The following is a 14,205-nucleotide window of genomic DNA, read 5'->3' as shown; positions in this document are numbered from 1 at the left end:
GGTCTCTAGTTTTCAGAAATGCACAGGTTTAGTAGGTTTCTCTAGGTGCCGGCTGAGCTACAGGCCAAAATCTAAAGGGAGGCACTTTGCAAAAAACAACTCTGTTTTCTGTCAAAAAATGTGATGTGTCCACATTGTGTTTCGGGGCATTTCCTGTCGCGGGCGCTAGGCCTACCCACACAAGTGAGGTATCATTTTTATCGGGAGACTTGGGGGAACGCTGGGTGGAAGGGAAGTTGTGGCTTCTCTCAGATTCCAGAACTTTCTGTCACCGAAATGTGAGGAAAACGTGTTTTTTTAGCCAAATTTTGAGGTTTGCAAAGGATTCTGGGTAACAGAACCTGGTCAGAGCCCCACAAGTCACCCTATCTTGGATTCCCCTAGGTCTCTAGTTTTCAAAAATGCACAGGATTGGTAGGTTTCCCTAGGTGCCGGCTGAGCTAGAGGCCAAAATCTACAGGTAGGCACTTTGCAAAAAAACCTCTGTTTTCTGTAAAAAAATGGGATGTGTCCACATTGTGTTTTGGGGCATTTCCTGTCAGGGGCGCTAGGCCTACCCACACAAGTGAGGTATCATTTGTATCGGGAGACTTGGGGGAACGCTGGGTGGAAGGAAATTTGTGGCTCCTCTCAGATTCCAGAACTTTCTGTCACCGAAATGTGAGGAAAACGTGTTTTTTTAGCCAAATTTTGAGGTTTGCAAAGGATTCTGGGTAACAGAACCTGGTCAGAGCCCCACAAGTCACCGCATCTTGGATTCCCCTAGGTCTCTAGTTTTCAAAAATGCACAGGATTGGTAGGTTTCCCTAGGTGCCGGCTGAGCTAGAGGCTAAAATCTACAGGTGGGCACTTTGCAAAAAACACCTCTGTTTTCTGAAAAAAAATGGGATGTGTCTCCGTTGTGTTTTGGGGCATTTACTGTCGCGGGCGCTAGGCCTACCCACACAAGTGAGGTATCATTTTTATCGGGAGACTTGGGGGAACGCTGGGTGGAAGGAAATTTGTGGCTCCTCTCAGATTCCAGAACTTTCTGTCACCGAAATGTGAGGAAAATGTTTTTTTTTTTAGCCAAATTTTGAGGTTTGCAAAGGATTCTGGGTAACAGAACCTGGTCAGAGCCCCACAAGTCACCCCATCTTGGATTCCTGTAGGTCTCTAGTTAAAAAAATGCACAGGATTGGTAGGTTTCCCTAGGTGCCGGCTGAGCTAGAGGCCAAAATCTACAGGTAGGCACTTTGCAAAAAACACCTCTGTTTTCTGTAAAAAATGTGGTGTCCACGTTGTGTTTTGGGGCATTTCCTGTTGCGGGCACTAGGCCTACCCACACAAGTGAGGTATCATTTTAATCGGGAGACTTGGGGGAACGCTGGGTGGAAGGAAATTTGTGGCTCCTCTCAGATTCCAGAACTTTCTGTCACCGAAATATGAGGAAAACTTATTTCTTTAGCCACATTTTGAGGTTTGCAAAGGATTCTGGGTAACAGAACCTGGTCAGAGCCCCACAAGTCACCCCATCTTGGATTCCCCTAGGTCTCTAGTTTTCAAAAATACACAGGTTTGGTAGGTTACTATAGGTGCCGGCTGAGCTAGAGGCCAAAATCTACAGGTAGGCACCTTGCAAAAAACACCTTTGTTTTCTGTCAAAAAATGTGATGTGTCCACATTGTCTTTCAGGGCATTTCCTGTCGCGGGCGCTAGGCCTATCCACACAAGTGAGGTATCATTTTTATCGGGAGACTTGGGGGAACGCTGGGTGGAAGGGAAGTTGTGGCTCCTCTCAGATTCCAGAACTTTCTGTCTCCGAAATGTGAGGAAAATTTGTTTTTTTAGCCAAATCTTGAGGTTTGCAAAGGATTCTGGGTAACAGAACCTGGTCAGAGCCCCACAAGTCACCCCATCTTCGATTCCCCTAGGTCTCTAGTTTTCAAAAGTGCACAGGTTTGGTAGGTTTCTATAGGTGCCGGCTGAGCTAGAGGCCAAAATCTACAGGTAGGCACTTTGCAAAAAAAAAATCTGTTTTCTGACAAAAAATGCGATGTGTCCACATTGTGTTTCGGGGCATTTCCTGTTGCGGGCGCTAGGCCTACCCACACAAGTGAGGTATCATTTTTATCGGGAGACTTGGGGGGAACGCTGGGTGGAAGGGAAGTTGTGGCTCCTCTCAGATTCCAGACATTTCAGTCACCGAAATGTGAGGAAAACGTGTTTTTTTAGCCACATTTTGAGGTTTGCAAAGGATTCTGGGTAACAGAACCTGGTCAGAGCCCCACAAGTCACCCCATCTTGGATTCCCCTAGGTCTCTAGTTTTCAAAAATGCACAGGATTGGTAGGTTTCCCTAGGTGCCGGCTGAGCTAGAGGCCAAAATCTACAGGTAGGCACTTTGCAAAAAACACCTCTGTTTTCTGTAAAAAAAATGGGATGTGTCCCCGTTGTGTTTTGGGGCATTTACTGTCGCGGGCGCTAGGCCTACCCACACAAGTGAGGTATCATTTTTATCGGGAGACTTGGGGGAACGCTGGGTGGAAGGGAAATTGTGGCTTCTCTCAGATTCCAGAACTTTCTGTCACCGAAATGTGAGGAAAACGTGTTTTTTTAGCCAAATTTTGAGGTTTGCAAAGGATTCTGGGTAACAGAACCTGGTCAGAGCCCCACAAGTCACCCTATCTTGGATTCCCCTAGGTCTCTAGTTTTCAAAAATGCACAGGATTGGTAGGTTTCCCTAGGTGCCGGCTGAGCTAGAGGCCAAAATCTACAGGTAGGCACTTTGCAAAAAAACCTCTGTTTTCTGTAAAAAAATGGGATGTGTCCACATTGTGTTTTGGGGCATTTCCTGTCAGGGGCGCTAGGCCTACCCACACAAGTGAGGTATCATTTTTATCGGGATACTTGGGGGAACGCTGGGTGGAAGGAAATTTGTGGCTCCTCTCAGATTCCAGAACTTTCTGTCACCGAAATGTGAGGAAAACGTGTTTTTTTAGCCAAATTTTGAGGTTTGCAAAGGATTCTGGGTAACAGAACCTGGTCAGAGCCCCACAAGTCACCGCATCTTGGATTCCCCTAGGTCTCTAGTTTTCAAAAATGCACAGGATTGGTAGGTTTCCCTAGGTGCCAGCTGAGCTAGAGGCTAAAATCTACAGGTGGGCACTTTGCAAAAAACACCTCTGTTTTCAGAAAAAAAATGGGATGTGTCCCCGTTGTGTTTTGGGGCATTTACTGTCGCGGGCGCTAGGCCTACCCACACAAGTGAGGTATCATTTTTATCGGGAGACTTGGGGGAACGCTGGGTGGAAGGAAATTTGTGGCTCCTCTCAGATTCCAGAACTTTCTGTCACCGAATTGTGAGGAAAATGTTTTTTTTTTAGCCAAATTTTGAGGTTTGCAAAGGATTCTGGGTAACAGAACCTGGTCAGAGCCCCACAAGTCACCCCATCTTGGATTCCTGTAGGTCTCTAGTTAAAAAAATGCACAGGATTGGTAGGTTTCCCTAGGTGCCGGCTGAGCTAGAGGCCAAAATCTACAGGTAGGCACTTTGCAAAAAACACCTCTGTTTTCTGTAAAAAATGTGGTGTCCACGTTGTGTTTTGGGGCATTTCCTGTTGCGGGCACTAGGCCTACCCACACAAGTGAGGTATCATTTTAATCGGGAGACTTGGGGGAACGCTGGGTGGAAGGAAATTTGTGGCTCCTCTCAGATTCCAGAACTTTCTGTCACCGAAATATGAGGAAAACGTATTTCTTTAGCCACATTTTGAGGTTTGCAAAGGATTCTGGGTAACAGAACCTGGTCAGAGCCCCACAAGTCACCCCATCTTGGATTCCCCTAGGTCTCTAGTTTTCAAAAATACACAGGTTTGGTAGGTTACTATAGGTGCCGGCTGAGCTAGAGGCCAAAATCTACAGGTAGGCACTTTGCAAAAAACACCTTTGTTTTCTGTCAAAAAATGTGATGTGTCCACATTGTCTTTCAGGGCATTTCCTGTCGCGGGCGCTAGGCCTATCCACACAAGTGAGGTATCATTTTTATCGGGAGACTTGGGGGAACGCTGGTTGGAAGGGAAGTTGTGGCTCCTCTCAGATTCCAGAACTTTCTGTCACCGAAATGTGAGGAAAATTTGTTTTTTTAGCCAAATCTTGAGGTTTGCAAAGGATTCTGGGTAACAGAACCTGGTCAGAGCCCCACAAGTCACCCCATCTTCGATTCCCCTAGGTCTCCAGTTTTCAAAAGTGCACAGGTTTGGTAGGTTTCTATAGGTGCCGGCTGAGCTAGAGGCCAAAATCTACAGGTAGGCACTTTGCAAAAAAAAAATCTGTTTTCTGACAAAAAATGCGATGTGTCCACATTGTGTTTCGGGGCATTTCCTGTCGCGGGCGCTAGGCCTACCCACACAAGTGAGGGATCATTTTTATCGGGAGACTTGGGGGAACGCTGGGTGGAAGGAAATTTGTGGCTCCTCTCAGATTCCAGAACTTTCTGTCACCGAAATGTGAGGAAAATTTGTTTTTTTAGCCAAATTTTGAGGTTTGCAAAGGATTCTGGGTAACAGAACCTGGTCAGAGCCCCACAAGTCACCCCATCTTGGATTCCTGTAGGTCTCTAGTTAAAAAAATGCACAGGATTGGTAGGTTTCCCTAGGTGCCGGCTGAGCTAGAGGCCAAAATCTACAGGTAGGCACTTTGCAAAAAACACCTTTGTTTTCTGTCAAAAAATGTGATGTGTCCACATTGTCTTTCGGGGCATTTCCTGTCGCGGGCGCTAGGCCTACCCACTCAAGTGAGGTATAATTTTTATCAGGAGACTTGGGGGAACGCTGGGTGAAAGGAAATTTGTGGCTCCTCTCAGATTCTAGAACTTTCTGTCACCGAAATGTGAGCAAAACTTGTTTTTTTTAGCCAAATTTTGAGGTTTGCAAAGGATTCTCGGTAACAGGACCTCGTCAGAACCCACAAGTCACCCCATCCTGGATTCCCCTAGTCTCTAGTTTCCAAAAATGCACAGGTTTGGTAGGTTTCTCTAGGTGCCGGCTGAGCTACAGGCCAAAATCTACAGGTAGGCACTTTGCAAAAAACACCTCTGTTTTCTGTAAAAAAATGGGATGTGTCCACGTTGTGTTTTGGGCCATTTCCTTTCGTGGGCGCTAGGCCTTCCCACACAAGTGAGGTATCATTTTTATCGGGAGACTTGGGGTAACGCTGGGTGGAAGGAAATTTCTGGCTTCTCTCAGATTCCTGAACTTTCTGTCACCGAAATATGAGGAAAACGTGTTTTTTTAGCCAAATTTTGAGGTTTGCAAAGGATTCTGGGTAACAGAACCTGGTCAGAGCCCCACAAGTCACCCCATCTTGGATTCCTGTAGGTCTCTAGTTAAAAAAATGCAAAGGATTGGTACGTTTCCCTAGGTGCCGGCTGAGCTAGAGGCCAAAATCTACAGGTAGGCACTTTGCAAAAAACACCTCTGTTTTCTGTAAAAAATGTGGTGTCCACGTTGTGTTTTGTGGGGCATTTCCTGTTGCGGGCACTAGGCCTACCCACACAAGTGAGGTATCATTTTAATCGGGAGACTTGGGGGAACGCTGGGTGGAACGAAATTTGTGGCTCCTCTCAGATTCCAGAACTTTCTGTCACCGAAATATGAGGAAAACGTATTTCTTTAGCCACATTTTGAGGTTTGCAAAGGATTCTGGGTAACAGAACCTGGTCAGAGCCCCACAAGTCACCCCATCTTGGATTCCCCTAGGTCTCTAGTTTTCAAAAATACACAGGTTTGGTAGGTTACTATAGGTGCCGGCTGAGCTAGAGGCCAAAATCTACAGGTAGGCACTTTGCAAAAAACACCTTTGTTTTCTGTCAAAAAATGTGATGTGTCCACATTGTCTTTCAGGGCATTTCCTGTCGCGGGCGCTAGGCCTATCCACACAAGTGAGGTATCATTTTTATCGGGAGACTTGGGGGAACGCTGGGTGGAAGGGAAGTTGTGGCTCCTCTCAGATTCCAGAACTTTCTGTCACCGAAATGTGAGGAAAATGTGTTTTTTTAGCCAAATCTTGAGGTTTGCAAAGGATTCTGGGTAACAGAACCTGGTCAGAGCCCCACAAGTCACCCCATCTTCGATTCCCCTAGGTCTCTAGTTTTTAAAAGTGCACAGGTTTGGTAGGTTTCTATAGGTGCCGGCTGAGCTAGAGGCCAAAATCTACAGGTAGGCACTTTGCAAAAAACACCTCTGTTTTCTATAAAAAAAATGGGATGTGTCCCCGTTGTGTTTCGGGGCATTTCCTGTTGCGGGCGCTAGGCCTACCCACACAAGTGAGGTATCATTTTTATCGGGAGACTTGGGGGAACGCTGGGTGGAAGGAAATTTGTGGCTCGTCTCAGATTCCAGAACTTTCTGTCACCGAAATGTGAGGAAAACGTGTTTTTTTAGCCAAATTTTGAGGTTTGCAAAGGATTCTGGGTAACAGAACCTGGTCAGAGCCCCACAAGTCACCGCATCTTGGATTCCCCTAGGTCTCTAGTTTTCAAAAATGCACAGGATTGGTAGGTTTCCCTAGGTGCCGGCTGAGCTAGAGGCTAAAATCTACAGGTGGGCACTTTGCAAAAAACACCTCTGTTTTCTGAAAAAAAAATGGGATGTGTCCCCGTTGTGTTTTGGGGCATTTACTGTCACGGGCGCTAGGCCTACCCACACAAGTGAGGAATAATTTTTATCGGGAGACTTGGGGGAATGCTGGGTGGAAGGAAATTTGTGGCTCCTCTCAGATTCCAGAACTTTCTGTCACCGAAATGTGAGGAAAACGTGTTTTTTTAGCCAAATTTTGAGGTTTGCAAAGGATTCTGGGTAACAGAACCTGGTCAGAGCCCCACAAGTCACCCCATCTTGGATTCCTGAAGGTCTCTAGTTAAAAAAATGCACAGGATTGGTAGGTTTCCCTAGGTGCCGGCTGAGCTAGAGGCCAAAATCTACAGGTAGGCACTTTGCAAAAAACACCTCTGTTTTCTGTAAAAAATGTGGTGTCCACGTTGTGTTTTGGGGCATTTCCTGTTGCGGGCACTAGGCCTACCCACACAAGTGAGGTATCATTTTAATCGGGAGACTTGGGGGAACGCTGGGTGGAAGGAAATTTGTGGCTCCTCTCAGATTCCAGAACTTTCTGTCACCGAAATATGAGGAAAACGTATTTCTTTAGCCACATTTTGAGGTTTGCAAAGGATTCTGGGTAACAGAACCTGGTCAGAGCCCCACAAGTCACCCCGTCTTGGATTCCCCTAGGTCTCTAGTTTTCAAAAATACACAGGTTTGGTAGGTTACTATAGGTGCCGGGTGAGCTAGAGGCCAAAATCTACAGGTAGGCACTTTGCAAAAAACACCTTTGTTTTCTGTCAAAAAATGTGATGTGTCCACATTGTCTTTCAGGGCATTTCCTGTCGCGGGCGCTAGGCCTATCCACACAAGTGAGGTATCATTTTTATCGGGAGACTTGGGGGAACGCTGGGTGGAAGGGAAGTTGTGGCTCCTCTCAGATCCCAGAACTTTCTGTCACCGAAATGTGAGGAAAATGTGTTTTTTTAGCCAAATCTTGAGGTTTGCAAAGGATTCTGGGTAACAGAACCTGGTCAGAGCCCCACAAGTCACCCCATCTTCGATTCCCCTAGGTCTCTAGTTTTCAAAAGTGCACAGGTTTGGTAGGTTTCTATAGGTGCCGGCTGAGCTAGAGGCCAAAATCTACAGGTAGGCACTTTGCAAAAAACACCTCTGTTTTCTGTAAAAAAAATGGGATGTGTCCCCGTTGTGTTTCGGGGCATTTCCTGTTGCGGGCGCTAGGCCTACCCACACAAGTGAGGTATCATTTTTATCGGGAGACTTGGGGGAACGCTGGGTGGAAGGAAATTTGTGGCTCGTCTCAGATTCCAGAACTTTCTGTCACCGAAATGAGAGGAAAACGTGTTTTTTAACCAAATTTTGAGGTTTGCAAAGGATTCTGGGTAACAGAACCTGGTCAGAGCCCCACAAGTCACCGCATCTTGGATTCCCCTAGGTCTCTAGTTTTCAAAAATGCACAGGATTGGTAGGTTTCCCTAGGTGCCGGCTGAGCTAGAGGCCAAAATCTACAGGTAGGCACTTTGCAAAAAAAAAATCTGTTTTCTGACAAAAAATGGGATGTGTCCCCGTTGTGTTTTGGGGCATTTCCTGTCGTGGGCGCTAGGCCTACCCACACAAGTGAGGGATCATTTTTATCGGGAGACTTGGGGGAACGCTGGGTGGAAGGAAATTTGTGGCTCCTCTCAGATTCCAGAACTTTCTGTCACCGAAATGTGAGGAAAACGTGTTTTTTTAGCCAAATTTTGAGGTTTGCAAAGGATTCTGGGTAACAGAACCTGGTCAGAGCCCCACAAGTCACCCCATCTTGGATTCCTGTAGGTCTCTAGTTAAAAAAATGCACAGGATTGGTAGGTTTCCCTAGGTGCCGGCTGAGCTAGAGGCCAAAATCTACAGGTAGGCACTTTGCAAAAAACACCTCTGTTTTCTGTAAAAAATGTGGTGTCCACGTTGTGTTTTGGGGCATTTCCTGTTGCGGGCACTAGGCCTACCCACACAAGTGAGGTATCATTTTAATCGGGAGACTTGGGGGAACGCTGGGTGGAAGGAAATTTGTGGCTCCTCTCAGATTCCAGAACTTTCTGTCACCGAAATATGAGGAAAACTTATTTCTTTAGCCACATTTTGAGGTTTGCAAAGGATTCTGGGTAACAGAACCTGGTCAGAGCCCCACAAGTCACCCCATCTTGGATTCCCCTAGGTCTCTAGTTTTCAAAAATACACAGGTTTGGTAGGTTACTATAGGTGCCGGCTGAGCTAGAGGCCAAAATCTACAGGTAGGCACTTTGCAAAAAACACCTTTGTTTTCTGTCAAAAAATGTGATGTGTCCACATTGTCTTTCAGGGCATTTCCTGTCGCGGGCGCTAGGCCTATCCACACAAGTGAGGTATCATTTTTATCGGGAGACTTGGGGGAACGCTGGGTGGAAGGGAAGTTGTGGCTCCTCTCAGATTCCAGAACTTTCTGTCACCGAAATGTGAGGAAAATTTGTTTTTTTAGCCAAATCTTGAGGTTTGCAAAGGATTCTGGGTAACAGAACCTGGTCAGAGCCCCACAAGTCACCCCATCTTCGATTCCCCTAGGTCTCTAGTTTTCAAAAGTGCACAGGTTTGGTAGGTTTCTATAGGTGCCGGCTGAGCTAGAGGCCAAAATCTACAGGTAGGCACTTTGCAAAAAAAAAATCTGTTTTCTGACAAAAAATGCGATGTGTCCACATTGTGTTTCGGGGCATTTCCTGTTGCGGGCGCTAGGCCTACCCACACAAGTGAGGTATCATTTTTATCGGGAGACTTGGGGGAACGCTGGGTGGAAGGGAAGTTGTGGCTCCTCTCAGATTCCAGACATTTCAGTCACCGAAATGTGAGGAAAACGTGTTTTTTTAGCCACATTTTGAGGTTTGCAAAGGATTCTGGGTAACAGAACCTGGTCAGAGCCCCACAAGTCACCCCATCTTCGATTCCCCTAGGTCTCTAGTTTTCAAAAATGCACAGGATTGGTAGGTTTCCCTAGGTGCCGGCTGAGCTAGAGGCCAAAATCTACAGGTAGGCACTTTGCAAAAAACACCTCTGTTTTCTGTAAAAAAAATGGGATGTGTCCCCGTTGTGTTTTGGGGCATTTACTGTCGCGGGCGCTAGGCCTACCCACACAAGTGAGGTATCATTTTTATCGGGAGACTTGGGGGAAAACTGGGTGGAAGGGAAGTTTTGGCTTCTCTCAGATTCCAGAACTTTCTGTCACCGAAATGTGAGGAAAACGTGTTTTTTTAGCCAAATTTTGAGGTTTGCAAAGGATTCTGGGTAACAGAACCTGGTCAGAGCCCCACAAGTCACCCTATCTTGGATTCCCCTAGGTCTCTAGTTTTCAAAAATGCACAGGATTGGTAGGTTTCCCTAGGTGCCGGCTGAGCTAGAGGCCAAAATCTACAGGTAGGCACTTTGCAAAAAAACCTCTGTTTTCTGTAAAAAAATGGGATGTGTCCACATTGTGTTTTGGGGCATTTCCTGTCAGGGGCGCTAGGCCTACCCACACAAGTGAGGTATCATTTTTATCGGGAGACTTGGGGGAACGCTGGGTGGAAGAAAATTTGTGGCTCCTCTCAGATTCCAGAACTTTCTGTCACCGAAATGTGAGGAAAACGTGTTTTTTTAGCCAAATTTTGAGGTTTGCAAAGGATTCTGGGTAACAGAACCTGGTCAGAGCCCCACAAGTCACCGCATCTTGGATTCCCCTAGGTCTCTAGTTTTAAAAAATGCACAGGATTGGTAGGTTTCCCTAGGTGCCGGCTGAGCTAGAGGCTAAAATCTACAGGTGGGCACTTTGCAAAAAACACCTCTGTTTTCAGAAAAAAAATGGGATGTGTCCCCGTTGTGTTTTGGGGCATTTACTGTCGCGGGCGCTAGGCCTACCCACACAAGTGAGGTATCATTTTTATCGGGAGACTTGGGGGAACGCTGGGTGGAAGGAAATTTGTGGCTCCTCTCAGATTCCAGAACTTTCTGTCACCGAAATGTGAGGAAAATGTTTTTTTTTTTAGCCAAATTTTGAGGTTTGCAAAGGATTCTGGGTAACAGAACCTGGTCAGAGCCCCACAAGTCACCCCATCTTGGATTCCTGTAGGTCTCTAGTTAAAAAAATGCACAGGATTGGTAGGTTTCCCTAGGTGCCGGCTGAGCTATAGGCCAAAATCTACAGGTAGGCACTTTGCAAAAAACACCTCTGTTTTCTGTAAAAAATGTGGTGTCCACGTTGTGTTTTGGGGCATTTCCTGTTGCGGGCACTAGGCCTACCCACACAAGTGAGGTATCATTTTAATCGGGAGACTTGGGGGAACGCTCGGTGGAAGGAAATTTGTGGCTCCTCTCAGATTCCAGAACTTTCTGTCACCGAAATGTGAGGAAAACGTGTTTTTTTAGCCAAATTTTGAGGTTTGCAAAGGATTCTGGGTAACAGAACCTGGTCAGAGCCCCACAAGTCACCCCATCTTGGATTCCTGTAGGTCTCTAGTTAAAAAAATGCACAGGATTGGTAGGTTTCCCTAGGTGCCGGCTGAGCTAGAGGCCAAAATCTACAGGTAGGCACTTTGCAAAAAACACCTCTGTTTTCTGTAAAAAATGTGGTGTCCACGTTGTGTTTTGGGGCATTTCCTGTTGCGGGCACTAGGCCTACCCACACAAGTGAGGTATCATTTTAATCGGGAGACTTGGGGGAACGCTGGGTGGAAGGAAATTTGTGGCTCCTCTCAGATTCCAGAACTTTCTGTCACCGAAATATGAGGAAAATGTATTTCTTTAGCCACATTTTGAGGTTTGCAAAGGATTCTGGGTAACAGAACCTGGTCAGAGCCCCACAAGTCACCCCATCATGGATTCCCCTAGGTCTCTAGTTTTCAAAAATACACAGGTTTGGTAGGTTACTATAGGTGCCGCCTGAGCTAGAGGCCAAAATCTACAGGTAGGCACTTTGCAAAAAACACCTTTGTTTTCTGTCAAAAAATGTGATGTGTCCACATTGTCTTTCGGGGCATTTCCTGTCGCGGGCGCTAGGCCTATCCACACAAGTGAGGTATCATTTTTATCGGGAGAATTGGGGGAACGCTGAGTGGAAGGGAAGTTGTGGCTCCTCTCAGATTCCAGAACTTTCTGTCACCGAAATGTGAGGAAAATGTGTTTTTTTAGCCAAATCTTGAGGTTTGCAAAGGATTCTGGGTAACAGAACCTGGTCAGAGCCCCACAAGTCACCCCATCTTCGATTCCCCTAGGTCTCTAGTTTTCAAAAGTGCACATGTTTGGTAGGTTTCTATAGGTGCCGGCTGAGCTAGAGGCCAAAATCTACAGGTAGGCACTTTGCAAAAAACACCTCTGTTTTCTGTAAAAAAAATGGGATGTGTCCCCGTTGTGTTTCGGGGCATTTCCTGTTGCGGGCGCTAGGCCTACCCACACAAGTGAGGTATCATTTTTATCGAGAGACTTGGGGGAACGCTGGGTGGAAGGGAAGTTGTGGCTCCTCTCAGATTCCAGAAATTTCTGTCACCGAAATGTGAGGAAAACGTGTTTTTTTAGCCACATTTTGAGGTTTGCAAAGGATTCTGGGTAACAGAACCTGGTCAGAGCCCCACAAGTCACCCCATCTTGGATTCCCCTAGGTCTCTAGTTTTCAAAAATGCACAGGATTGGTAGGTTTCCCTATTTGCCGGCTGAGCTAGAGGCCAAAATCTACAGGTGGGCACTTTGCAAAAAACACCTCTGTTTTCTGTAAAAAAATGGGATGTGTCCCCGTTGTGTTTTGGGGCATTTACTGATGCGGGCGCTAGGCCTACCCACACAAGTGAGGTATCATTTTTATCGTGAGACTTGGGGGAACGCTGGGTGGAAGGAAATTTGTGGCTCCTCTCAGATTCAAGAACTTTCTGTCACCGAAATGTGAGGAAAACGTATTTCTTTAGCCACATTTTGAGGTTTGCAAAGGATTCTGGGTAACAGAACCTGGTCAGAGCCCCACAAGTCACCCCATCTTGGATTCCCCTAGGTCTCTAGTTTTCAAAAATGCACAGGATTGGTAGGTTTCCCTAGGTGCCGGCTCAGCTAGAGGCCAAAATCTACAGGTAGGCACTTTGCAAAAAACAGCTCTGTTTTCTGTAAAAAAAAATGGGATGTGTCCACGCTGTGTTTTGGGGCATTTCCTGTCGCGGGCGCTGGGCCTACCCACACAAGTGAGGTACTATTTTTATCGGGAGACTTGGGGGAACGCTGGGTGGAAGGAAATATGTGGCTCCTCTCAGATTCCAGAACTTTCTGTCACCGAAATGTGAGGAAAATGTGTTTTTTTAGCCAAATTTTGAGGTTTGCAAAGGATTCTGGGTAACAGAACCTGGTCAGAGCCCCACAAGTCACCCCATCTTGGATTCCTGTAGGTCTCTAGTTAAAAAAATGCACAGGATTGGTAGGTTTCCCTAGGTGCCGGCTGAGCTAGAGGCCAAAATCTACAGGTAGGGACTTTGCAAAAAACACCTTTGTTTTCTGTCAAAAAATGTGATGTGTCCACATTGTCTTTCGGGGCATTTCCTGTCGCGGGCGCTAGGCCTACCCTCTCAAGTGAGGTATCATTTTTATCGGGAGACTTGGGGGAACGCTGGGTGGAAGGAAATTTGTGGCTCCTCTCAGATTCCAGAACTTTCTGTCACCGAAATGTGAGGAAAACGTGTTTTTTAGCCAATTTTTGAGGTTTGCAAAGGATTCTGGGTAACAGAACCTGGTCAGAGCCCCACAAGTCACCGCATCTTGGATTCCCCTAGGTCTCTAGTTTTCAAAAATGCACAGGATTGGTAGGTTTCCCTAGGTGCTGGCTGAGCTAGAGGCTAAAATCTACAGGTGGGCACTTTGCAAAAAACACCTCTGTTTTCTGAAAAAAAATGGGATGTGTCCCCGTTGTGTTTTGGGGCATTTACTGTCGCGGGCGCTAGGCCTACCCACACAAGTGAGGTATCATTTTTATCGGGAGACTTGGGGGAACGCTGGGTGGAAGGAAATTTGTGGCTCCTCTCAGATTCCAGAACTTTCTGTCACCGAAATGTGAGCAAAACGTGTTTTTTTTAACCAAATTTTGAGGTTTGCAAAGGATTCTGGGTAACAGAACCTGGTCAGAGCCCCACAAGTCACCCCATCTTGGATTCCCCTAGGTCTCTAGTTTTCAAAAATGCACAGGATTGGTAGGTTTCCCTAGGTGCCGGCTGAGCTAGAGGCCAAAATCTACAGGTAGGCACTTTGCAAAAAACACCTCTGTTTTCTGTAAAAAAAATGGGATGTGTCCCCGTTGTGTTTTGGGGCATTTACTGTCGCGGGCGCTAGGCCTACCCACACAAGTGAGGTATCATTTTTATCGGGAGACTTGGGGGAACGCTGGGTGGAAGGAAATTTGTGGCTCCTCTCAGATTCCAGAAATTTCTGTCACCGAAATGTGAGGAAAATTTGTTTTTTTAGCCAAATCTTGAGGTTTGCAAAGGATTCTGGGTAACAGAACCTGGTCAGAGCCCCACAAGTCACCCCATCTTGGATTCCCCTAGGTCTCTAGTTTTCAAAAATGCACAGGATTGGTAGGTTTCTATATGTGCCGG

The sequence above is a fragment of the Pleurodeles waltl genome, chromosome 1_1 (genome assembly GCF_031143425.1).
Source record: "Pleurodeles waltl isolate 20211129_DDA chromosome 1_1, aPleWal1.hap1.20221129, whole genome shotgun sequence".
Taxonomy (NCBI): domain Eukaryota; kingdom Metazoa; phylum Chordata; class Amphibia; order Caudata; family Salamandridae; genus Pleurodeles; species Pleurodeles waltl.
This window is presented reverse-complemented; position numbering follows the sequence as displayed.